Source organism: Podarcis pityusensis (assembly GCF_964106645.2).
Source record: "Podarcis pityusensis genome assembly, chromosome: 11".
NCBI lineage: Eukaryota > Metazoa > Chordata > Lepidosauria > Squamata > Lacertidae > Podarcis > Podarcis pityusensis.
The window spans coordinates 54,171,867-54,186,360 of NC_138036.1; positions in this window are offsets into that span (position 1 = coordinate 54,171,867).

The following is a 14,494-nucleotide window of genomic DNA, read 5'->3' on the forward strand; positions in this document are numbered from 1 at the left end:
TTCAGCAAGGCGAGTGCAAATCCAGTAAACTCAGCAAGAAAGGCTTTATTGTAGGGAAGTCTAATGCATATTTGCCTAAGGCTGAATATGCATTAGCTTTAGAAAGAAAAAAAAGCTCTTATTGATTTAAGCTTCCTTGCATGCTATGGTGTCAATGGAAATAAGAGGGGTAGCACACCAACCATTAGACTTTTTAAAAAGCTGATGTGCTTCCAAGTGACATATTTAGCACTGCATGTAGCCTTAGGAGAGAAGAAAAGAGCTATTAAACAGTATCTGTATATCTATCATATTATTATTCCATAAGTTTTGTACCAGAGTGCTACTGTTTGGTTGCTTTCTGTACTTTAAATTTACATTTCCATAATTCAATAAGCAGTTTATTGTGCCAAAAATTCTTTCATGCAACATTATTAATCAATGTGTTTTACTATATTACTTTCTTTTATGATCCTATCACAGCATGTAGAGTACTTAATCAATGAGAGAATAGACAAAATGTGTAAACTTTCGCTGACCTGTGCTTGTGTCTGACAATAGCATTAATAATTCACAGTGAATTACAGGATATGCGTCTATTAATACTTTCAACTCTACGGGAGATAACTGGTTTGATTCGCCTACAAACAACACCATTAATCTGAATATAAGACTTATACAGGAAATGGGGTAACATATAAGCTGTACGGCAAAACCATTAAAATCTCTCTTAATTATAAATACAATGGGGAAGACAGATCGAAATAATTTGCATATAAAGAAATGGTGCAATATTTTTACAAGCTCTAAATAACTAAAAAGAGCATCAACATACGTAATTTTAGGATTTTGCCTGTTTAACCCCATTATACAGTTGTAGTTATGTGATTACCCACTCCAAAATCATCATCTTTGTCTTGACATTTGACAGTATGTCAAGAGTGAAATGAACAAACAAAGACGAGAAAGTGCTATCAGGTATAAATGCACAAATATATAGGGTATCTAACTAAAATAGAAGAACAAAACAAACATTATGGTACTGCTACTTCAATTGCCATGAATGTTATAGTGAGAACATTGGTTTCTTAAATGGTGTTGTGTCCCAGTACATTTCCAAGCAAAATTCAAAGTGCTGGTGCTGACCTTTAAAGCCCTAAATGGCCTCGGCCCAGTATACCTGAAGGAGCGTCTCCACCCCCATCGTTCAGCCTGGACACTGAGGTCCAGCTCCGAGGGCCTTCTGGCAGTACCCTCATTGAGAGAAGTGAGGTTACAGGGAACCAGGCAAAGGGCCTTCTTGGTAGTGGCACCCACCTCCCATCAGATGTCAAGGAAATAAACAACTACAGTGGTACCTCAGGTTAAATACGCTTCAGGTTACATACGCTTCAGGTTACAGACTCCGCTAACCCAGAAATAATGCTTCAGGTTAAGAACTTTGCTTCAGGATGAGAACAGAAATCGTGCTCTGGGGGCACAGTGGCAGCAGGAGGCCCCATTAGCTAAAGTGGTGCATCAGGTTAAGAACAGTTTCAGGTTAAGTACGGACCTCCGGAACGAATTAAGTACTTAACCCGAGGTACCACTGTATGTGACATTTAGAAGGCGTGTGAAGGCAGCCCTGTTTAGGGAAGTTTTTAATGACTGATGTTTTGATGTATTTTTAATCTTTTGTTGGAAGCCGTCCAGAGTGGCTGGGGAAACCTAGCAAGATGGGCGTGGTAAAAATGATTATGATTATGATTATGATTATTATAGAATGCCTTGTTCTGGTTTGCTTATTCTTTGCAGGCCACTGATTTATCTAATCTTCCAGACACCATGTGGAAGACTGTTCAAAAGTCTTCTGGATTTAAATTAATTTCTTGGTTCATATGCGTTGCGCATGCATAACAATATAATTTAAGGCCAGATTGAGAGCTGGACCATAAAGAAGGCTGATCGCCGAAGAATTGATGCTTTTGAATTATGGTGCTGGAGGAGACTCTTGAGAGTCCCATGGACTGCAAGAAGATGAAACCTCTCCATTCTTAAGGAAATCAGCCCTGAGTGCTCACTGGAAGGACAGATCCTGAAGCTGAGACTCCAATACTTTGGCCACCTCATGAGAAGAGAAGACTCCCTAGAAAAGACCCTGATGTTGGGAAAGATTGAGGACACAAGGAGAAGGGGACGACAGAGGACGAGATGGTTGGATAGTGTTCTCGAAGCTACCAGCATGAGTTTGACCAAACTGCGGGAAGCAGTGGAAGACAGGAGTGCCTGGTGTGCTCTGGTCCATGGGGTCACGAAGAGTCGGACACGACTAAATGACTAAACAACAACAATAACAACACGTGGCTGGTGGTGACCAGTGATGGGAGGAGTCTGTAATACAGGTAATCCATAAAAGCAAGCAGTATTCTCACACTGCAACCAATGAGAGGCTCCCTTACAAGTAGCTTCTCACTGTCAGAAAGCAGTACAGAATTGTAGTGCCTTGACTAATAAAACATGTCTCAAGCTTCAGTGCTTTCACATCCACTTGGGTCAAAGTCTGAGCAACCTCCACATGACTTCTCAGATTACTGTTTCAGAAGTGCCCTGCACAAGACAGCAATGCCTGCCTATCTACAAAGCAACAGCTGCTCTGGGGTGCAACTGAGTTGAATATTAATGTAGCACCCATTTCAACTCTGCAAACGGGTTTCATTTTCCACTCTAAGAACAAAGAACATAAGTAGGCCACCTGGGTCAGGTCAAAGGTTCATCGCATTTACCTTTCCACATTGGCAAACCAGATGCCTCTGGAAATCCCACAAACAGGCAGTACATGTGACAATTTTTCCCCCCTTCAGGTTGTTCCCCAGCAACAGATAATACTGTTTCTAAGCATGGACACTCCATGTATGCTTTGTGTCCAGCGATAGATTTAATCTTAATGAATTCCTCTAATCGTTTTAGATATCCACCTAAGGTTACCATGCTCTGTAGCAGTGAATGTTGAACATTCATGATGGGTCTCTCCTGAAGCTACTCACAATCAATTCTGTTAAATAACATTAACCCAGCTGAGGCATTATGCCTGCATAGAAAATTTTATTCTGTGTTGAAGGCACAGGACCTCTCAGTTCCTATCCCACCATCTTAATTGGTGAAGAGCTGGAAGAGGCAGAAAAATGAGTAGAACCTTCTATGTGATTGGGAACCTTAATAAAGCAAGCTGTCCACTCTTGGGAAGTCTTCTGCTCATATTCAAAGGAAAGCAAGTAGATTGCCCCTTCAGATCATCCCATGAGAAAGTGTGCCCAGATGATGAGGATGGGGACAGTCTGAATGGTTTCCCTGTAAACCCTACAAGAGCTGATATTTCCTCTCTTTTTTGAAATCATTTTTATTAGTTTTACAAATACAAAATACAAATAAGCAAAGGGTGATAAAGAATAATATACAGACGTACCCCGGTTTGCGAACTTAATCCGTTCCGGAAGTCCGTTCTTAAACCGAAACCATTCTTAAACCAAAGCACGCTTTCCCTAATGAGGCCTCTTGCTGCCGGTGCCCTTCCACTGTTCGGATTCCGTTCTTAGACCGAGGTAAAGTTAACAAACAGGGACACTACTTCCGGTTTTGCGGAGTTCGTAAACCAAATAGTTCGTAAACAGGGCTGTTCTTAAACTGAGGTACGACTGTATATATCTATATAAAGAGATTATCGGAATCTCAGGACTTCCCCCCATCCCCTCCATGGGGTCTCATTTTAAACATCTACTACTGCATATTCATCCATCCTCCAATGTTTATATCAAACCATATTATCCATCATAATTTTTACACTACAAGTAAAATTAAAATTCTGCTTTTGTTTCCATCAGCTTGCAGTGGTCTCCTAAATAACTTTAATTTTCCCATTCTTTTGTAAAGCTTTTGTCCTCTTGGTTTCTGAGTTTTCCAGTCAGTTTTGCCATCTTGACATAGTCCACCAGCTTGGTTTGCCATTCTTCTCTTGTAGGGACCTTCTCTTCTTTCCATCTCTGGGCTAGTAGTATCTGAGCGACTGTTGTTCCATGCATAAAGTGTATTTTCTCCTGCTTTGGTATGTTGGCACCTATAATTCCTAATAAAAAAATAACTTCTGGTTTCTTAACAAAAGTTATATCCAGCATTTTCTTCATTTCATTATATATCATCTCCCAGAAAGCTTTTATTACATTACAGGTCCACCACATATGATAAACGGTACCTTTTCCCCCTTTACATTTCCATCAAATATTAGTACTTGTCCTATACATTTTTGCTAACTTAGTAGGAGTCAAATACCACTGGTACATCGTTTTCATGTAATTTTCTTTCAATGTACAACATGCCGTAAAATTCAAATCTGATTTCCATAACCTGATATTTCCTGTGCAGGCCTTTTGAGTATTAGAATTTTGAGAGGGAGACTCACCTCTCTTTTAATGTTTCCTCTTACATTTCTTATTTTAATATTAACTTGTGCCATGTATTTCCATTGGACAGTTTTCTTCTTCTTCCCTGAACTAAAAAGCTTCCAAACAGTTCAGCTTTCTCCAGCAGTGTATATGATCCAACCCCTTCTATTAGTTTCATAATGGTGTTGCTGTAGACCAGCCAAGCCAACGCTACAGCAAATCTGTGAGCATCCTTTTGCATCATAGTCCTGCATTTCTATATAGCAAAATAGACAATCCATATAGATCTCTAAATAACCCATCCATAATTGGCCAGGATTCTGTGAAGTCATTGTTTCTTTGATTTTTTTAGAAGGCAAGAATTGACTATGGATTATTCCTCAAGTAAAATGAGAGCTGGTTTGAAATGTAACATTTATACTCACATTAATTTATTTTTTAAAGTGCTCCCAGAAATCCTTGGTTATGTAATATGTGGAGAATTTATCCTCTTAAAGTATTAACAAGTTTTCTGGCTAGTCTTAACAGGGTCTTTTTCTCATGGACTGTTTCAGTGGATGGGCATTTATGTGATAGCTTTAAAAGGTAAGGCAAATGGCCCTGATTTCACAAAAAAGAAAGAGAGAAGTATCCCAATTTGTTATCATTTTTGGGTGATATACCTGAACAGTTCCTAGCTTGGAAGAAGATCGCTGTCTCCCATTCCATTGTTACAGAAGCTCTTATTTATTCTCATTGACTATTTTTCCTCCATTGCACTGTATCTCTTCAGAGCTATAATTAGCAATATGTATCAGAGAACAGTGATGACACACATTTCTAGGCTAAAATTACCTTGCATTGTGTCGAAGTAGTAATCAGCAGGTAGTGATTATCTTCATACACAATCATGTGCAAGGTATCTTATTTTATATCTTTTATTCTTCATTGAGCTGATATAAATGTTAGGGATTTTCCTGTAGATATTTGTTAACATTTGTTTTTATTTAAAATTAATCAGTTTTATCATATCTTTGTTCCACTTTCAGCAATAGTTCAGATTCCTCGATAGTATTAACAGGTATTTGATGACAAACCACTGAGTAATATTGAAGGTAACAAGCAAAGGATAAAAGAATCCATTTCTATGGCAGAAAGAACAAATGAATGAATGAAAGAAAGAAAGAAAGAAAGAAAGAAAGAAAGACTGCAAAATGAAAAGATGTAAAAATGTAAGAAGCAAAATGTGCAAAATATCATTGGTTGTTACCATTTCACTACAGTGGTACCTTGGGTTAAGTACTTAATTCGTTCCAGAGGTCCGTTCTTAACCTGAAACTGTTCTTAACCTGAAGCACCACTTTAGCTAATGGGGCCTCTTGCTGCCACCACACCGCCGGAGCATGATTTCTGTTCTCATCCTGAAGCAAAGTTCTTAACCTGAAGCACTATTTCTGGGTTAGCAGAGTCTGTAACTTGAAGTGTATGTAACCTGAAGCGTATGTAACCTGAGGTACCACTGTATTTAGGAGGAACTACTGAAATTTCACAATGAAATTTCACAGTGTTGGTCATTTCTAAAATACAGACAGAATTACCAGATTTCTAGCTACTCCCAGTTCCTGCACCTTGAATAACAGCTTGATCTACAGCAGGGTTGGATAACTTGTGGCCTTCCAGATGTCATTGAACTACAACATCCTTCATCCCTCATGGCTAATCACTTCCTGATGCTTATGGGATTTGGTGTCCCATAACACCTTTAGGTCTACAGGTTCTCCATCCCTGAACCATTGGTCAGTAGCATGCAGAGGTGAATGACATCAGGACATCAGAGGAGCTGGGGCTGCAGATGCATGAGGAGGAGGAGCCAGCCAGTTGTTGGGGGGCCTGGCCCACTCCCAAAAATATTGGGAGGGGGATGGCTTGACCCCTACTGGGCTGCAGCATTGCTCAGCCAAAGGGCAATGTATCTTACAAAAAATAATCTTATGAGTCATTACTGATGTTCCTTGTATTATGCCAATTCTATAATCATGCACCTTATACAATTGTGTCAATCATGCAATTCTACTCAGTATTGATCCAGAGTAGATTCTACTGAGCCTTGGGCTTGCCGATCAAAAGGTCAGTGGTTCAAATCCCCATGATGGGATGAGCTCCCGTTGCTCAGTCCCAGCTCCTGCCAACCTAGCAGTTTGAAAGCACACCCAAAAGTGAAAGTATAATAATAGGTACCGCTCCGGCGGGAAGGTAAATGGCGTTTCTGGTGTCGGTGTTCCATTGCGCCAGAAGCAGTTTAGTTATGCTGGCCACATGACCCGGAAAAACTGTCTGCGGAGCGGACAAATGCCAGCTTCCTCGGCCAGTAAAGCGAGATGAGGGCCACAACCCCAGAGTCGTTCGTGACTTGACTTAACTGTCAGGGGGTCCCTTTACCTTTACCTTTAGATTCCATTGTATAGTTAGCAGAGTAAAAAACTTGCAGGATTCCCAGAAAATAGACCAGAGGCAATTGTATTTCATCCAGCAGAGCTTTACAGCTATTGAAGGCAAATGAGCATAATGGTCACAAATCCAATACATTCGGGATTGGCAGAGTCCATAAGAAATCCAGTTGCAGCAGACGTAATTTAAACTTACAATAACTTATAATAAGACTAAACCTTAACACTAAGCATCCTATGTACAGAACACCAGAAGGAAAAGAGACAGAAAGAGAACATGACACCCAGGCTCCTTCTGGCCTTACTTTTATAGTCAGCATGATCTTGACAGAAGAGATAAGAGAACCAGTTTAAACCAGCTGTACTCAATTACTACAGTGGAAGTAATAGTGCCACTGTATTCTACTCTGGTCAGACCTCACCTGGAGTACTGTGTCCAGTTCTGGGCACCACAGTTCAAGAAGGACACTGACAAACTGGAACGTGTCCAGAGGAGGGCAACCAAAATGGTCAAAGGCCTGGAAACGATGCCTTATGAGGAACGGCTAAGGGAGCTGGGCATGTTTAGCCTGGAGAAGAGGAGGTTAAGGGGTGATATGATAGCCATGTTCAAATATATAAAAGGATGTCACATAGAGGAGGGAGAAAGGTTGTTTTCTGCTGCTCCAGAGAAGCGGACACGGAGCAATGGATCCAAACTACAAGAAAGAAGATTCCACCTAACCATTAGGAAGAACTTCCTGACAGTAAGAGCTGTTTGACAGTGGAATTTGCTGCCAAGGAGTGTGGTGGAGTCTCCTTCTTTGGAGGTCTTTAAGCAGAGGCTTGACAACCATATGTCAGGAGTGCTCTGATGGTGTTTCCTGCTTGGCAGGGGGTTGGACTCGATGGCCCTTGTGGTCTCTTCCAATTCTATGATTCTATGATTCTATGATTCTATGATTCTATGATTCTATGATTCTATGATTCAAGTTCTCTGAAGCTAAAAGCCAAACATCATGCACCTTCTGCTTGTTTCTTTCACACAGAGAAGCTTCCAGAACCCTTTTGACTTAATTAGAATAGGAAAGATTTCTACACATCAGATCAATACTTTCTGCACTAAGAAATGCAAACTGTCAACTAGGACCCAGTTTCATTTAACCTGATGCACTAGTGGAAGTCAATGCAAGAACTCTTGCTAAACAGGGTCTCCTTCCTCCTCTCCCTCTGAACCCCTGCCCCTTCTCCACATTTGCTCTCGAGGATCAGAGAACCCCCAGAATAGTGCACAAGGCGAGGAGAGGGGATAAATTCATCAGCAGAAATGCTTGCACTGACGGAACAATCAGAAGAGAATGATGTTGAATTCCTCTCATTGTGCTTTCCGAGATTCATTCAGGGAGGTTTCTCCAATTTGGAAGTCAATCAGGGAACTATTAGATATCAATGCTTAGATGTACTTATGTCCACAAATGTATCAAAATAAAATTTTGTTTAGGGAAACTTTTAATGTTTAATAGGTTATTGTATTTAGGTGTTTTGTTGGAAGCCACCGTGAGTGGCTGGGGAAACCCAGCCAGATGGGTGGGGTATTAATAATAATAATAATAATAATAATAATAATAATAATAATAATAAATTATTATTATTATTATTATTATTATTATTATTATTATTATTATTAAATGCACTCTCTTCCTCTAGAACTGACAATTACTAATCACATATTTTCTTTCCCAAAGTTTCTCAAAGATGTAGCAATGAATGGAAGTCTAAAATTCTGCTTTCGTATGGTGCGTTTCAGCCACAAACACTGTGCCTGTATTTTCAGAGAGTTTAACCCTACGAAAATACAGCTTGAACACCTGTGGAATTTAATAAGAAACAATTACATTTACATATGATTTAGTTTAAGCATCTACATTTTGGATAAATATACTAGTGGCTACTGTACATTTTGGCCAGATGGCTGTCATTCAAAGTTTTGCACAACTTTAAAAAAAAAAAATTAAAAATGTTATTGATTAAATAAGAATTAATGCAGTCTGCACAAGAAAAAGTATAATAAACAAAGCACTGGATTTATAGTGTCATTGTGACTTTTCAAGTGAATGCAGTCTACCCACCATTTTCTTGGGTTTACTTTCTTAAACTGTCTTGCCAGGTGAATGACAGCCCCTCTGTTTTTCAAATCCAAAGCAGGCAGTCAACCCAGAATATTTATAAAGCCCCTGGTGGGTCACCACACACAGCTGTTAGGCTCCTTTCTGCTTTGTGGAAGTTGCACACGCCTTCATTAAATGCATGTAGCAGCATGAGGTGACAAACAGGAAAGCCAGCAGGCAGGCAGGAAAAATATAGCTGCTAAGTTTGCCCACTGCAAGTCTATCATTTACTTAGAAAACCTTTGATATATTGCTACAATTTTTGCCAGCGAGTTTTCTGTTGTACATTGGGTATAGGTAGCACTGAGGATCCCTTTTTTCTTGAAGGCTTATAAATAGCTTGGTGCAACTATTGGCTAAGAGGTTCTAACCAACTGAGCACTGTTATTACTTTCCTCATCTTGTCATATTGTTCATGTTTCAACAAGAAAGCCTTGGCTTCTGTTCGGGCTGAGCCCCTAAAAAGCAACAAATGAGGGATTCCCTTAAATCACCACATTAAAATACTGTAGTGTCTAAGTGTGGAACTTGTCACAAGATACTATGAGGCAGAATTTGTATATTATTACTATTATTATTATTATTATTATTATTATTAGGCTTGTGCTCCTATTATTCTGAAATGATTTAGCAATTGCACCATAATCATTGTTGCTTATAACATTAATCTTCAAAACATTGCTGTGAAGTAAGTCATTGCAAGTATGATTTCAGAAAGAAGAAATTGTGGTAGGAAGGTACCTTGTCCAAGTGCAGCTGGTAGGTTTATGTGTGAAGAAAATTTAAAACTTGGCATATTTACTATACCACACCCATTCTCAGAGATGCCTTGCACACATTTCCCCTAAATAGGAACAGTACTTTTTTCTGGGTAGACTGGGGGTACGCATACTCCTAAACATTTTGTGAATCTAAGTTTGGCCTCATTGAGGGGCAGTTTTTCAATATGAGTAGGATAATAAGAGTACCCCTAAACATTTCTTTATGGGGATCGGGTGGCACTGTGGTCTAAACCACTGAGCCTAGGGCTTGCTGATCGGAAGGTTGGTAGTTCGAATCCCCGCAACAGGGTGAGTTCCCGTTACTCAGTCCCAACTCATGCCAACCTAGCAGTTCAAAAGCATGCCAAAAAATGCAAGTAGATAAATAGGTACCACTCTGGCGGTAAATGGCATTTCCGTGAGCTGCTCTGGTTTCACCAGAAGTGGCTTAGTCCTGCTGGCCACATGACCCAGAAAAACTATCTGAGGACTAACATCGGCTCCCTCGGCCTGTAAAGTGAGATGAGCGCCGCAACCCCAGAGTCATTCGCGACTGGGCTTAACTGTCAGGGGTCCTTTACTTTTTTAAAAACATTTATTTTGAAAAAAAGCACTGAATAGGAATTTACTTTTTTGCAGTTAAAGACACATAGCTACACTGTAGGACTTCATTATTATTTACTTCACTTCACTTTACTTAATTTGTATATGGCTAGCCAATGTCTGACTGCCAGCTTTGTAAAAGAAAGCATGAATGACTACCCTCAGAATTACTGTGAAAACACAGTTTTATGCATGTTTGCTCAGAAGTAAGTCCCACAAAATTCTTAAGGAAGTGAGTTTAGGATTTCAACATAAACAAGATAAAGTAGCATTATAACCTGAGCCATAGGCGCAGACGTTAAAAGTTAATATAGCTCTGAAATTAATCATTAGTTGCCACTGCTGTTTAATACTTTTCAGTTCTCCAACATACACAATTTTAAAAGATTTTCTGTCTCTCAGAGAAAAGCCTTTTTTAAAAAAATGAGAAGAAAAATAGTCAGCAACAACTGAGCTGGAAACAGACAACTTTTGTCCCCCCCCCCCCCCGTAACATACATAATCATGGATTATTCCACCACAATTATTGCTTTATGGTTATACACTGTTTTAAACACTTCTTAGAACATTTCAATAAAACAAAATGACATAGGTTAAAGTGTCCCTATCCATCCAGAACAGAAGCACAAGACCTCAGATGTTACTAGAGGCTCTCTTCTGTTCAATGGCAGATAATAAATTGAAGGCAGTACCAGAGGCTATGCACTGCAGTAAAATATTCAAATAAAACTTTGCCAGTAAATTTTACCCAGCTAACTATACTTTCTTCAGGGCCTTTCAGCATAGGTTGTGGGGGGGGGGGGAATTACAGAGAACAGCTGTCAAGGGCTACCTTGTGGAAGTTTGGAATAGTTTACTGAAGAAGGGTTCTGTTCCCAGTTTTCTTTTTTAATAAGTCAGATAGGCATGTTAAAGTCACAAACATGCCTTGTGAAGTGTGGGGGAATGCAATATTAGGCATATGCCTCTTTAGAAATGTTGAAAAGGGGAAAGGACTGTGCCATAAGAACATAAGAGGAGCCCTGCCGCTTCAGGCGAAGGTCCATCTTCTCCAACATTCTGGTTCCCACAGTGACCATCCTGAAGTATTTCTTGTTGTTGCTTTCTTTAGTTTTCGAATGTTGATTTTTGTGTGTTGTGTATTGTTATTTTTTGATATCTTTCGTGTTGTTGTTGTTGTGTGGAAAATACTAATAAAATTTATTTTAAAAAGAAAAAAGAGAAGACCATACTCAGACTGTGAGCACGAAAGCTCTGCTGTTGGTTCCCACTAGTTGGTTGTTGTTGTTTAGTTGTGTCCAACACCAGGCACTTCTGTCTTCCACTGCCTCCCGCAGTTTAGTCAAACTCATGCTGGTAGCTTCGAGAACACTATCCAACCATCTCGTCCTCTGTCGTGCCCTTCTCCTTGTGCCCTCCATCTTTCCCAACATCAGGGTCTTTTCCAGGGAGTTGGTATTTAGTATTTAGTTGGTATTTAGTTGGTATTTAGTGGCAAAACTAGCTCCTTTGTGGAGGCTCCTTACAGTCCTTATGACTAATAATAACCAACAGGCCCACCGTGCACGAATTTGTCTAATCGCCTTTTAAAGCTATCTAAGCAAGTAAGCCACACGGGTGGCGCTGTGGGTTAAACCACAGAGCCTAGGACTTGCCGATCAGAAGGTCGTGGTTCGAATCCCCGCAACAGGGTGAGCTCCCGTTGCTCGGTCCCTGCTCCTGCCAACCTAGCAGTTCACAAGCACGGCAAAGTACAAGTAGATAAATAGGTACCGCTCTGGCGGGAAGGTAAACGGCGTTTCCGTGCGCTGCTCTGGTTTGCCAGAAGCGGCTTAGTCATGCTGGCCACATGACCTGGAAGCTGTACACCGGCTCCCTCAGCCAGTAAAACGAGATGAGCGCCGCAACCCCAGAGTCGGCCACGACTGGACCTAATGGTCAGGGGTCCCTTTACCTTTTTAAGCAAGTAAACCTCACCATAGCCTAGAGATGGAGAAGGAATTCAACTGAGTTCACTTTTGAAGTCATATCTACCAAATCCACACATTCCAAAACTGTATGGAAAAACAGCAATCTATGCTCTAAATGAAGAGAGCTCCAGAGACTGGATCCTTTCCACACACCAAGATGCTCCATTTGAGTTGCTTCATATTTCCCATGCTCTTTTTGAGACGGGGCAATCACAGCTGCATGCAGTATTCCAAATCCCAAATGCAGCCACCCCATAGATTTACATAAAGACATTACAAGGCAGTTTTGTTTTCAGTTCCTTTCCCAATACTTCCTAGCATGCGATTTGCATTTACCCTAAAACTGTCACAGTCTGAGCTACCTTTCTGCCACAACTCCAATGTGTCTTTCTTGGTTTGTCAGCACCTGTTCAGACTTCATCCAAGTGCCACCACTGCCAAGTTGTTGTTGTTGTTTTAAACAGATATTTAAAGACCCAGTTCTACATGCAAATGGAATATATCCTTGGCTATTGAGACATAACTTGCACAGCATTTTCATTCCTACACGGAATAGTAATTCTAAGCTAATGTGTTTTGTTTGTGTGTTTTTCCCTTTCACCAGAAATGGAAGAAAATTGGAAGCTGCAGGGTCTACACTATAGTGTGTGCAGGTGTTCTTAATATGGTAGGCACAGACGTGAAGGAGGAAATCTACAGAAAATATTCTCTTTGACATCAAAAGTTGATTGCCTTGAAAAAGCCAACTGCGTATGACATCAGATCTGTTGTTACTATTCTCAGTGTTCCACTTCCATTGACAGGGAAGCCTAACAGAATAATTGCTCCTGATGATTTCTCTTTAAGTTCTGCTGTTCCATAACCATCAACTGGGCTGCTTTGAGTGGGACATCCTGAAATTACAGAAGCCACCCCAGCTTCTGATCGGATCCCAGCTGTCCCATTTTAGTTCCTGTTAGTGTGTGGCCCCAAAGACGCCCATTTTGGGGAGCCGTGCTCTCGCCTGATTCCTGTGGGAGCATGGCCTTGAAAGATGTGCCTCCCAATTTTCCCCTGCAAAATGTTGGAGGACATGTTGTTCCTCTGTTCTTGCTCCTTCTCACAGATGCTTACTACTCTGTTTCCATTGATCAGAAAATGCCTAACTTGCTTTTGGTAAGAATCAGTCCAACAGAGATCTTCCAAGATCATTGCTTTCCACAAGTCAAGGGCTGGGAGTCAATTAGTTCACTAATCAGGAATCTGGAGACAATAACCCAGAGGTGGGAAGCATCTTCAGACCAAGCACCACATGTCAGTTCTGGATGAGACCAGAAGCAAAAGTGGGCAGAGCAATGAATGCAAATTTTACCTCTGTGTAGAAAGCTGGACCATAAAGAAGGCTGATCGCCAAAGAATTGATGCTTTCGAATTCTGGTGCTGGAGGAGACTCTTGAGAGTCCCATGGACTACAAGGAGATCAAACCTCTCCATTCTTAAGGAAATCAGCCCTGGGTGCTCACTGGAAGGACAGACCTGAAGCTGAGGCTCCAATACTTTGGCCACCTCATGAGAAGAGAAGACTCCCTGGAAAAGACCCTGATGTTGGGAAAGATGGAGGGCACAAGGAGAAGGGGACGACAGAGGACGAGATGGTTGGATAGTGTTCGCAAAGCTACCAGCATGAGTTTGACCAAACTGTGGGAGGCAGTGGAAGACAGAAGTGCCTGGCATGCTCTGGTCCATGGGGTCCCGAAGAGTCAGACACGATTAAACGACTAAGCAACAACAACAACAACAACAACAAGGAGGCTATTTTCTACACACATCCCCTGCATCCTTCCATTCAGGGAAGCAAGAGACATTATGAGAGTTTGTAGACACATTCCAGCCGTGGGGGGGGGGGAACTCAATGTTGATCTGAAGCAGGGACAGAAGCGGGTGGGGCTGGGGAGAGTAGCTTGAGGAGAGCCCCCAGGCCCAAATAAAGAAACATGGAGGGCTATGTTGAGCCCCCATGCTTAAGCACCCCACTAGTTGCACCTCTCAGCTCATATTTTCCGAATTAACTTTTCTGGTATCATATCTTCCTGTGTGTTGCACGATCCAATGCACAACATCTGAATCTGAAATGCACCAAAATTTGTATTGTAAAAAAAATGTACACCCAGAGCAGTCAAGATGCTGCCTATGCGCTGACAAAAAAAAATCCTT